Below are 10253 nucleotides of genomic sequence, written 5' to 3'. Positions count from 1 at the left end.
TGCAATTTACTTTTCCTTGTTTAAATTCTGAAAACCCACTTCCCAATTCCCTTTACAATTCAAGCCATTTACATTTCTTGCACTCTAAGATTCTGCAATTTACATTTCTTGCGTTCTAAGTTTCTGCCATTTAATTTCTTGTTCTTTAAGATTCAGCACTTTATTTACTGCTCTCTGTAATTTCATGTGATTTACCCATTCCCTTTATTTTCCATGCAATTTAAATTCTGCAAATCACAAATCTCTCAACCAAATCTTGATTCGCTTGACTAAATCAACCACTAAACTAAAATTGCTCAATCCTTCAATCCCTATGGGATCGACCTCACTCCCGTGAGTTATTATTACTTGATGCGACCCGGTGCACTTGCCGGTGAGTTTTGTGTCGGATCGTTTTCCGCACATCAGCGACCACATCGCTGACGCTTTCGCATCGTTTGCAAAATAGCCTCCCACGCATCCGCGCCACCCACGCGAATGCGTGGCTCTGTAAAATCGACGTAAAGGGGTGTATGGCAGTATGTTGGGCTGGAATGGGGCTGGACTCGTGCTGGAAGCCCAAGCCCTCCCACGCGAACGCGTTCCCCACGCGGTCGCGTCGTTTTCCAAAAGTGGCCATCCACGCTATCGTGTTAACCACGCAACCGCGTCACCCAAAAATTTGGCAAAAAGAGTTTTGAACAGAGAGTTCCGCGAACGCGAGGCTGCACTCGTGCCAATCGCACAAATCAGGCCACGTGATCGTGTGACCCACACATCCGCGTTACCTGACCTTATTGCACACCACGCGACTGCGTCACTCACGCATCCGCGTCGCCTGCGCCGCACAACTTATCCAAATCAGCGCCAATTATCTTATCTTTACTTTTCTAAACCTAATTTCTTCTATCTTTCCTTCTTTCTTCTTTCTTTCTTACTTTATCTCTTTCACTTCTCATCCTTTTTCACCTTCATTCTATTTTACTTAATTTGCATACTTTCATTCATTGCATTTTAATTTTGTGCATATTTTTATTTTCTTTTCTAAAATTATTATTTTTCCGTTGGTGTTAAATTTTCTTATTTAACTGCTGCATCTTCTCTTGTATTATTTTGGGTGCTCTTGTTTTATTCTGATTGGGTAATATTATTTAAATCAATGCCAATCTTTTATACCTGTACTCCTTTTTGCATTGATATGAACTTATACTGTCTTTCATTACCCACACTCCTCCCCTTTATTGCAAATTTTGCACCACTGGTATGCCATGTACTTCTATTGTTTTCTCACTTGCATGTTGTAGCTACCATGTAATTAAGACCCCCATTATTTGGCATTAACCTACCCAGACTTTATTTATTTTCTTATCTTTATTTCTGGGTTACTTTTTCTTCTTTTTCCTCTTCTTTCAGGCTGGCCACCAAAGAAGGGAAAAGGAAAACTTCTAAAAGGGGATACAGACAAGTCCATCTGCACAATCTCTAGAGAAAAGCATTAGTTGTAGCAGCCCGTCCACCTGCACATCTCTGCATGCACCGAGGACGGTGCAATCTTTAAGTGTGGGGAGGTCGATACTGATCTCTATGGGTTAGTTATTTTCTTCTCAACACCAATGTCTTATTTTCTTTATTTGTTCATTGTTGCATCTACATATTTGATTGCATGTTCGTATGATTTTGTGCATTTAGTTACTACTTGGTTAAAGTAAGAAATTTTTTTTAAGACCCTATTATTTTTGAAAAATTTTACTAATTTAAATTAAAACTTTTTTGTTAAAACTTGTTTGAAGATTGTAATTGGAACATAGTTTAAAAAGCTAAGAACACACAACCCGTGAGATTTGAGCTTAATTACATGGTTATACTATTTAACCATAAATATTTTATTCTTGTGTGTTTACTTCTCTATGATTGTAATCTATATTTTGTTTCATCCTATATGTCTAATGTTTAATGTGTTATATGCATGCATATGATCGAGGCCATTGTTTGTTTTTGCTCACTTATCCCAAATAAGCCTACCCTTTAAATTACCATTGTTAGCCACTTTGAGCCTTTTAATCCCATTTGTTCTATATTTTACCACATTATTAGCCTTAAGAAAAAAAATAATTAAATATCCCAATTGAATATTTGGTTAGCTTAAGATAGAAATTGTGTGTTAATTAAGTATGGGAAAACTGTGGGAACAAAGGTTAATAAGGGAATGTGTTATGTTTTTACATTGATAAAATATTGGGAATTTGGGTACCTACTCATGTGAGACCATAAAAAATTAAAAATCCATGTGCATTGATAAGTTATGTTTATTTTTTTTCAATTTAAAAAAAGAAAAAAATAAAGAAAAAGAAAAAAAAGAAAAAAATCCAAAAAAAATATTCAATAAATAAGTAAATAAATAAGGAGATAAAATTATCCCAATGTTAAGTTAATGAAAAATCAATGCATATGTGATAAAATTAAAGCAAAGTTGATACATGAGTATGATATGCAAAAATGGGAACTTTGGGTAGCTAAGCATGATTTTAGAATTACATAGAGTGTGTGTATAGGTGAAGAGCTTAGGTTAATTAAAGATTCATATTATAGCTCCCTTGGCCATACATATATCCTCACCCTTACCTTAGTCCCATTACAACCCTGAAAAGACCTCATGATGTTTGCATTGGTACATTAAAATTTTGTTGATTGGTTAGATGAAGAACAAAGTTTAGAAAGCATGATTAGAGAAGAGTAGAGTGATTAACCCTAGACACTTGAGCGATTAGAGTGCATATACACTACCAGTGAGGGTTCAATGCTTGAATCTATGTTCCATGCTTTCATGAGCTATCTTCTTACAAGTTTACTTGTCTTTTATTGTATGATTTGAATTACTGAAATCTGATTTATGTTTATCTTGAAGAGCTTATTTACTTTTAACCAAGTAGATAGAAACATCTTAGCATGTAGTTGCATTCATATAGATAGGTTGCATTTTATACATCATACCATTCCTCTTTACTCCTTTATAGCTTCTCTTGAGCTTAGCATGAGGACATGCTAATGTTTAAGTGTGGGGAGATTGATAAACCACTATTTCATGGTTTATATTATGCTAAATTGAGTGGTTTTTCATCCATTATTCTCATGCTTATTCATAGAAATCACATGTTTTATATTTTCCTTCCCGATTTTGTGCTATGATTGAAAACATGCTCCTTTGACCTTAATTTCATTAATATTAATTATCCCTTTATACCATTCGATGCCGTGATATGTGTATTAAGTGTTTTCAGAGATTACAGGACAGGAATGGCTTGGAGGATGGAAAGGAAGCATGCAAAAGTGGAAGGAATACAAGAAGTTGAAGGAACTGCAAAGCTGTCAGCCTGACCCTCTCGCACTAAAATGGTCATAACTTGAGCTACAAAGGTCCAAATGAGGCGGTTCTAGTTGCGTTGGAAAGCTAACGTCTGAGGCTTCGATTCGATATATAATTTGCTATAGTGGCCTGATGCGGTATTTACAACCACACTTACTAACCGGCAAGTGCACCGAGTCGTACCAAGTAATACCTTACGTGAGTAAGGGTCGATCCCACGAGGATTGATGGATTAAGCAACAATAGCGTTTGATAGGATTAGTTAGACAGACAGAAAATAGTGTTGGGAGTTCAAAGACATTAAACAATAGCAAAAATATTAAAGAAGGGCAAGTAATTAAGATGGGAATAATATATGGAGAAGACAGTTAAGGTTTTAGAGTTATCTATTTTCTGGATTGACTTTCCTTATTAACTATTTTAATCATGCGAGATTTAATTCATGGCAAACTAATTGTGACTAGACCCTAATTCCTTAGACCTTCCTAGTCTCCTCTAAAATTCATCAACTGCCAATTCATTGGTCAATTGATTCCAATTAAAGGGTGATGATCAAATTCCAATTTATATGCCACAAGAATCCTAATTGTCCAAAAATAAAGAGATTATATGTCACGTATCCCGTTAAATACAAACAATTAGAAATTCAGGATAATATGTTTTCAAGCTATTGTTCAAGTAAAGAGCTTTTCCAAGTTTTACAAGAACTCAAATAGAACATAGGTCATACTTCCGTTCCACCCAGTTTCATAAAATAAAGAACGAAAACAATTATTGAAATATAAATCAAAACATGAATTAAAATAGAAAAATAATATTATCAATCCATACAATAGACAGAGCTCCTAACCTTAACAATGGAGGATTAGTTACTCATGGAATATGAAATGTAAATTTGTATGAAATAATGTTGTGGAATATGTTGTTCTCGAACCACCCTGTTGGGATCCCTTTTATAACTAATCCTAATAATTTAAAAATTAAATTTCTAAAATTAAAATTAAAATAATATCTTTTCCTAAAATAAGATTTGAATTTAAATTCGAATTAATTAACAAGTGTTCAGCTGATGGGTGGGGACCACTTGATTTGTCCATTCTGCAGCTTCTAATCTATGTTTTCTGGGCTAGAAATTGGGTCAAAACAGCCCAGAAATTGCCCCCAGCGTCTTTCTGCGTTTTCTGCATGTGGCGCATGTGACGCGTCCGCGTCGTCCACGCGTTCGTGTCATTTGTGCAGATTCCAGTCCACGCGTTCGCGTCAGGCACGCGATCGCGTCATTGCGATTTCCTCCATTCTGCGCGGTCGCGTGAGCTATGCGTCCGCGTCGGTATTCGCTGGTCATCTCCTTGGCTTCTTCTCTTTCTCTACAGAAACTCCATCAAATTCCGCCAAATGCTACCTAAAATAAACAGTATTGCACAAAACTCAAAATAGCATCCATAGTGGCTAAAATATAATTAATTCTTAATTAAACTCAACAAATTATATGCAAATTCACTAGGAAAAGATAAACAAGATGCTCATGCATCACAACACAAACTTAAACTGTTGCTTGTCCTCAAGCAACCAACACTAATATAAGCTTAGAATGTGAATTTGCATGAGAATGAGAGTTCAATTAAGCTCATGTCTCTTCTTATAGTGGGGTTTACAACTGCAATCCTGAATAGTTTTGGCATCTCACTTTATCCTTTGAAGTTCAGAATGATTAGCATCCATAGGAACTTAGAATTCAGATAGTGTGATTGACTCTCCTAGTTCAGTATGTTGATTCTTGAACACAGCTACTTTATGAGTCTTGGCTGTGACCCTAAGCATTTTGTTTTTCAGTATTACCACCAGATACATAAATGCCACAGACACATAACTGGGTGAACCTTTTCAAATTGTGACTCAGCTTTGCTAGAGTCCCCAGTTAGAGGTGCCCAGAGTTCTTAAGCACACTCTTTTTGCTTTGGACCACGACTTTAACCGCTCAGTCTCAAGCTTTTCACTTGACACCTTCATGCCATAAGCACATGGTTAGGGACAGCTTGATTTAGCCGCTTAGGCCAGAATTTTATTCCTTAAGGCCCTCTTATCCATTAATGCTCAAAGTCTTGGATCCTTTTTACCTTTTGCCTTTTAGTTTAAAGGATTATTGGCTTTTTCTGCTTGCTTTTTCTTTTTTTTTTCCACAAGCTGTGTTTTTCAGTGCTATTTCTTGCTTCAAGAATCAATTTTATAATTTTTTAGATTATCAATAACATTTTTCTTTTTCATCATTCTTTCAAGAGCCAACAATTTTAACATTCATAAACTTCACTATCAAAAAATATGCACTGTTCATGTCATGCATTCAGAATCACAGAAAATACCACCACATTTAAGTAAATAAGACTATTATTCAATATAGACCCACTTTCTCATGCAATATATCACTCCTATATTTTTTTTTATTTTTGATTTAAGCTCAGTGAGTAAAACATGAGACATCTTTTCAGAATTAAAGCAATAGGAGAACTAAACTAGTCCTAGAATTCTAACTAATAAAGGATCATGCAATAAACAAAGCAAAATAACAGGAAACCGGAACATAATATAGAAGAGAGGGAAGGAATAAAAATGAAAGGAACTCAACCACCTTAATTATCCTAGCGGTCGTTTTATTCTTCAGGTTGTGCTCCTCCGTGAAGATGATTCGCCTCCCTTTGGTGCCATAAGAATAGACAGAAAACCTATAAGCGAAGCATCAACACCAAACTTAAAGGTTTGCTTGTCCTCAAGCAAAGAAGAACTGAAAATAGAAATAAATAGTGAGAGGAAAGAAGAATATACAGATAAAATAACAAGAGAGAATTAGGATTAGGAGAGAGAAAAAGAAAAGTAGAAAATAGGATTTGGGGAAAAGAAAGATAAGATAATTGGCAAATCAGGGAAGCTGTGCGGCGCAAGCGACGCGGCCGCGTGGGGCACGCGGTCGCACAAATTGCACTTATACTGATTGACGCGGTCGCGTCGGTCACGCGGTCGCGTGACCCGTTTTATGCTACTGGCGCGAGGGCAGCCTCGCGCTCGCACAACTCTCTGTTTGAAATTTTATTTTTTTGCTAAATCTTGGGTGACGTGATCGCGTGGGGCATGCGATCGCGTGAGTGGCCACTAGAAGGATATGACGCGGACGCATGAGCCATACGTCCGCGTGAGTAGAATTGGGCGTTCAGCGCCAATCTATCACCACTCTAGCACAACTTTCGGTCGTGCACCCTTTTCACGTCGAATTCCAGGGCACGCGGCCGCGTGAGTGACGCTGTCGCGTGGGAGGCCAATGTTCCCACCCGACGCGGACGCGTCAGCGACGCGGTCGCGTGGGGCGATTTGTGCCACGGGCACGCCTCCAGCCACGCTTTCGCATGACTCTCTGTTCGTTTTATTATTTTCTCCAATCACCTGCGGCGCAATATAGCTTGAGATGTTCGGTTCCTGGAAGAACATAGCTGCATGATCCGAAAATTAGTAAGAACTCAATAAAAATAAAATAACTAAGAAGACTACTACTACGAAAATTAGCTAAGGATACGAATTTATCGGGTTGCCTCCCGACAAGCGCTTCTTTAGCGTCACTAGCTTGACGGTCAGTTCTGCTAATTCAGCAGATGAGTGGACCTCTGGCGATCAATCTCGCCCCCAAGATAGTGCTTCAACCTCTGGCCATTCACTGTAAATTTCCTGTCAGAATTCTCTTCCTGGATTTCCACATGACCATATGGTGAAGCTCTGGTAACCACAAACGGTCCTGACCACCGGGATTTCAGCTTCCTGGGAAAGAATTTGAGCCTTGAATTATATAGAAGCACTCTCTGTCCTGGCTCAAAGACTCTAATGGCAATCTTCTTGTCAAGCAGTAGCTTGGTTCTCTCCTTATAGAGCTTGGCATTCTCATAGGCTGAATATCTGAATTCATCAAGCTCATTCAACTGAAGCATCCGCTTAATTCCTGCAGCTTCTGAATCAAGATTCAGGTACCTGATTGCCAAATAAGCCTTGTGCTCCAGCTCAACTAGCAAGTGACAGGCTTTGCCATAGACCAACTGATATGGGGACATGCCAATTGGAGTCTTGTATGCTGTACGGTATGCCCAGAGAGCATCATCAAGCTTCCTAGACCAGTCCTTTCTTGAAACACTGACGGTCTTCTCTAGAATCCTTTTAAGTTCCCTGTTGGAAACTTCAACCTGTCCACTTGTCTGAGGGTGATAGGGGGTTGCCACTTTATCACGGACGCCATATCTATGCAGAAGAGAGTCCAGCTGTCTGTTACAGAAGTGACTTCCTCCATCACTAATGAGTGTCCTTGGGACACCAAACCGGCTAAAGATATAACTTTGAAGAAAGCTCATTACCACCTTGGTATCATTGGTGGGCAAAGCCACAGCTTCCACCCATTTGGACACATAGTCGACTGCCACTAGGATATAGTTATTTGAATGTGAGGGTGGGAAAGGTCCCATGAAATCAATACCCCACACATCAAACAGCTCAACCTCAAGAAGTCCCTGCTATGGCATTTCATGGTTGGTAGGGAGATTTGCAGCTTTTTCACATCTGCCACAGTGCTTCACAAAAGCTCTTGAGTCCCTGAAGAGAGTAGGCCAGTAGAACCCACTCTGAAGGACCTTTGTAGCTGTCCTTTCACCACCAAAGTGTCCTCCATATTCAGAACCATGACAGTGCCAAAGAATTTGCTGTGTTTCTTCATCTAGGACACATCTCCTGATTATACCATCTGAACACCTTTTAAAAAGGTATGGTTCCTCCCAAATATAGTACTTTGCATCAGTCAATAGCTTCTTTACTTGTTGCCTGCTATACTCCCTTGGAATAAAATTCATGGCCTTATAATTTACAATGTCTGCAAACCATGGAGCCTGCTAAATGAGGAACAATTGCTCATCTGGAAACGTCTCAGTCACAGCTGTGGGTGGTTGTACTCCTGCTTCAGGCTCAATTCTGGAGAGATGGTCAGCTACTTGATTTTCTGACCCTTTCCTGTCTTTTATCTCAATATCAAACTCCTGAAGGAGCAACACCCATCTGATTAATCTTGGTTTAGAATCCTGTTTGGTTAGAAGGTACTTTAAAGCAGCATGGTCAGTATAAACAATAACCTTAGAACCAAGTAAATAGGACCTAAACTTATCAACAGCATACACAACAGCTAATAATTCCTTTTCTGTAGTTGTGTAATTCTTTTGAGCATCATTTAACACACGACTGGCATAGTAAATGACATGTACAAGCTTACCATGCCTCTGTCCTAAAACAACTCCTATAACAAAATTACTAGCATCACACATTAATTCAAATGGTAAATCCCAGTCAGGGGGAGCTATAATGGGAACAGAGGTAAGATTTGCCTTTAGAGTTTCAAAAGCATACAGACAATCAGAATCAAAGACAAAAGGAACATCAACAACCAACAGGTTGCTCAATGGTTTAGCAATTTTAGAAAAATCTTTTATAAATCTTCTATAAAATCCTGCATGACCCAAGAAACTCCTAATTGCCTTAACATTAGTTGGTGGTGGTAATTTTTCAATTACCTCCACCTTTGCTCTGTCAACCTCAATTCCGTTACTTGAAATTCGGTGTCCAAGAACAATGCCTTCTGTAACCATAAAATGGCATTTTTTCCAATTTAAAACAAGGTTTGATTCTTGACACCGTTTCAAGACATGATATAAATGTTTAAGGCAGGATTCAAAAGAATTACCAAAAACAAAAAAATCATCCATAAATATCTCAATAAACTTTTCAACCATATCAGAAAAAATTGAAAGCATACACCTCTGAAAAGTTGCTGGAGTATTGCAAAGTCCAAATGGCATTCTCCAGTAGGCAAATACTCCAAAGGGGCATGTGAATGCTGTCTTTTCTTGATCTTGAGGGTCCACTGCAATTTGATTATATCCAAAATATCCATCTAGAAAATAATAAAAAGCATGACCAGCTAACCTCTCAAGCATCTGATCAATGAAAGGAAGGGGAAATGATCCTTCCTTGTAGCAGTGTTGAGCCTCCTGTAATCTATGCACATTCTCCATCCTGTGACTGTTCTTGTAGGAATAAGCTCATTCTTTTCATTCTTGATCACTGTCATCCCTCCTTTCTTGGGAACTACCTGCACAGGACTTACCCAAGGACTATCAAAAATAGGGTAAATAATACCTGCTTCCCATAATTTCATTACCTCTTTTTGGACCACCTCTTTCATAGTTGGATTAAGCCTCATTTGTGGTTGCACAACTAGTTTGGCATCATCTTCAAGAAGAATCTTATGCATACACTTGGTTGGACTAATCCCTTTCAAGTCACTAATGGTCCACCCAAGAGCTGTTTCATAATTCTTGAGCACTGAAACAAGTGCCTCTTCCTCTTCAGGCTTCAGAGAAGAGCTAATAATCACTGGATATGAATCATTTTCACCCAAAAACACATATTTCAGAGAAGGGGGTAAGGGTTTGAGCTCAAGCTTGGGGGCTTCCTTCTCCTTTATAGGCGTGTTCATCAGCTCCTTTTGGGGTGGTGAATCATCAACTTCAACTAATTCACACTCAGAAATAGGATCTAGAACATCATCAAGTACCTTAGTTTCCAGTACTTCTTGAACAAGTGGTTCAATAACATCTATTTTCATACACCCCTCAGAATCATTGGGGTGCTTGAGGGCTTCAAAAACATTTAGGACCACCTGTTCTTCATTGACCCTCAGGGTTAATTCACCCTTTTGTACATCAATCAAAGCTCTACCTGTAGCTAAAAAGGGTCTACCAAGTATAATAGAGGGTTTTACCTCCTCTTCCATGTCTAATATAACAAAATCAACAGGGAAAATAAATGGTCCTACTTTAACAAGTAAATCTTCAAC

The 10253-nt window shown here is 38.4% G+C and overlaps 1 pseudogene; it reads right to left on the bottom strand.

Annotated features, from left to right (window-relative positions):
- Nucleotides 1–9222, bottom strand: part of LOC110263766 — a 49504-nt pseudogene extending 40282 nt beyond the window's left edge.

Source organism: Arachis ipaensis, chromosome B06, assembly GCF_000816755.2.
Source record: "Arachis ipaensis cultivar K30076 chromosome B06, Araip1.1, whole genome shotgun sequence".
NCBI classification, from domain to species: domain Eukaryota; kingdom Viridiplantae; phylum Streptophyta; class Magnoliopsida; order Fabales; family Fabaceae; genus Arachis; species Arachis ipaensis.
This window is presented reverse-complemented; position numbering and strand designations above follow the sequence as displayed.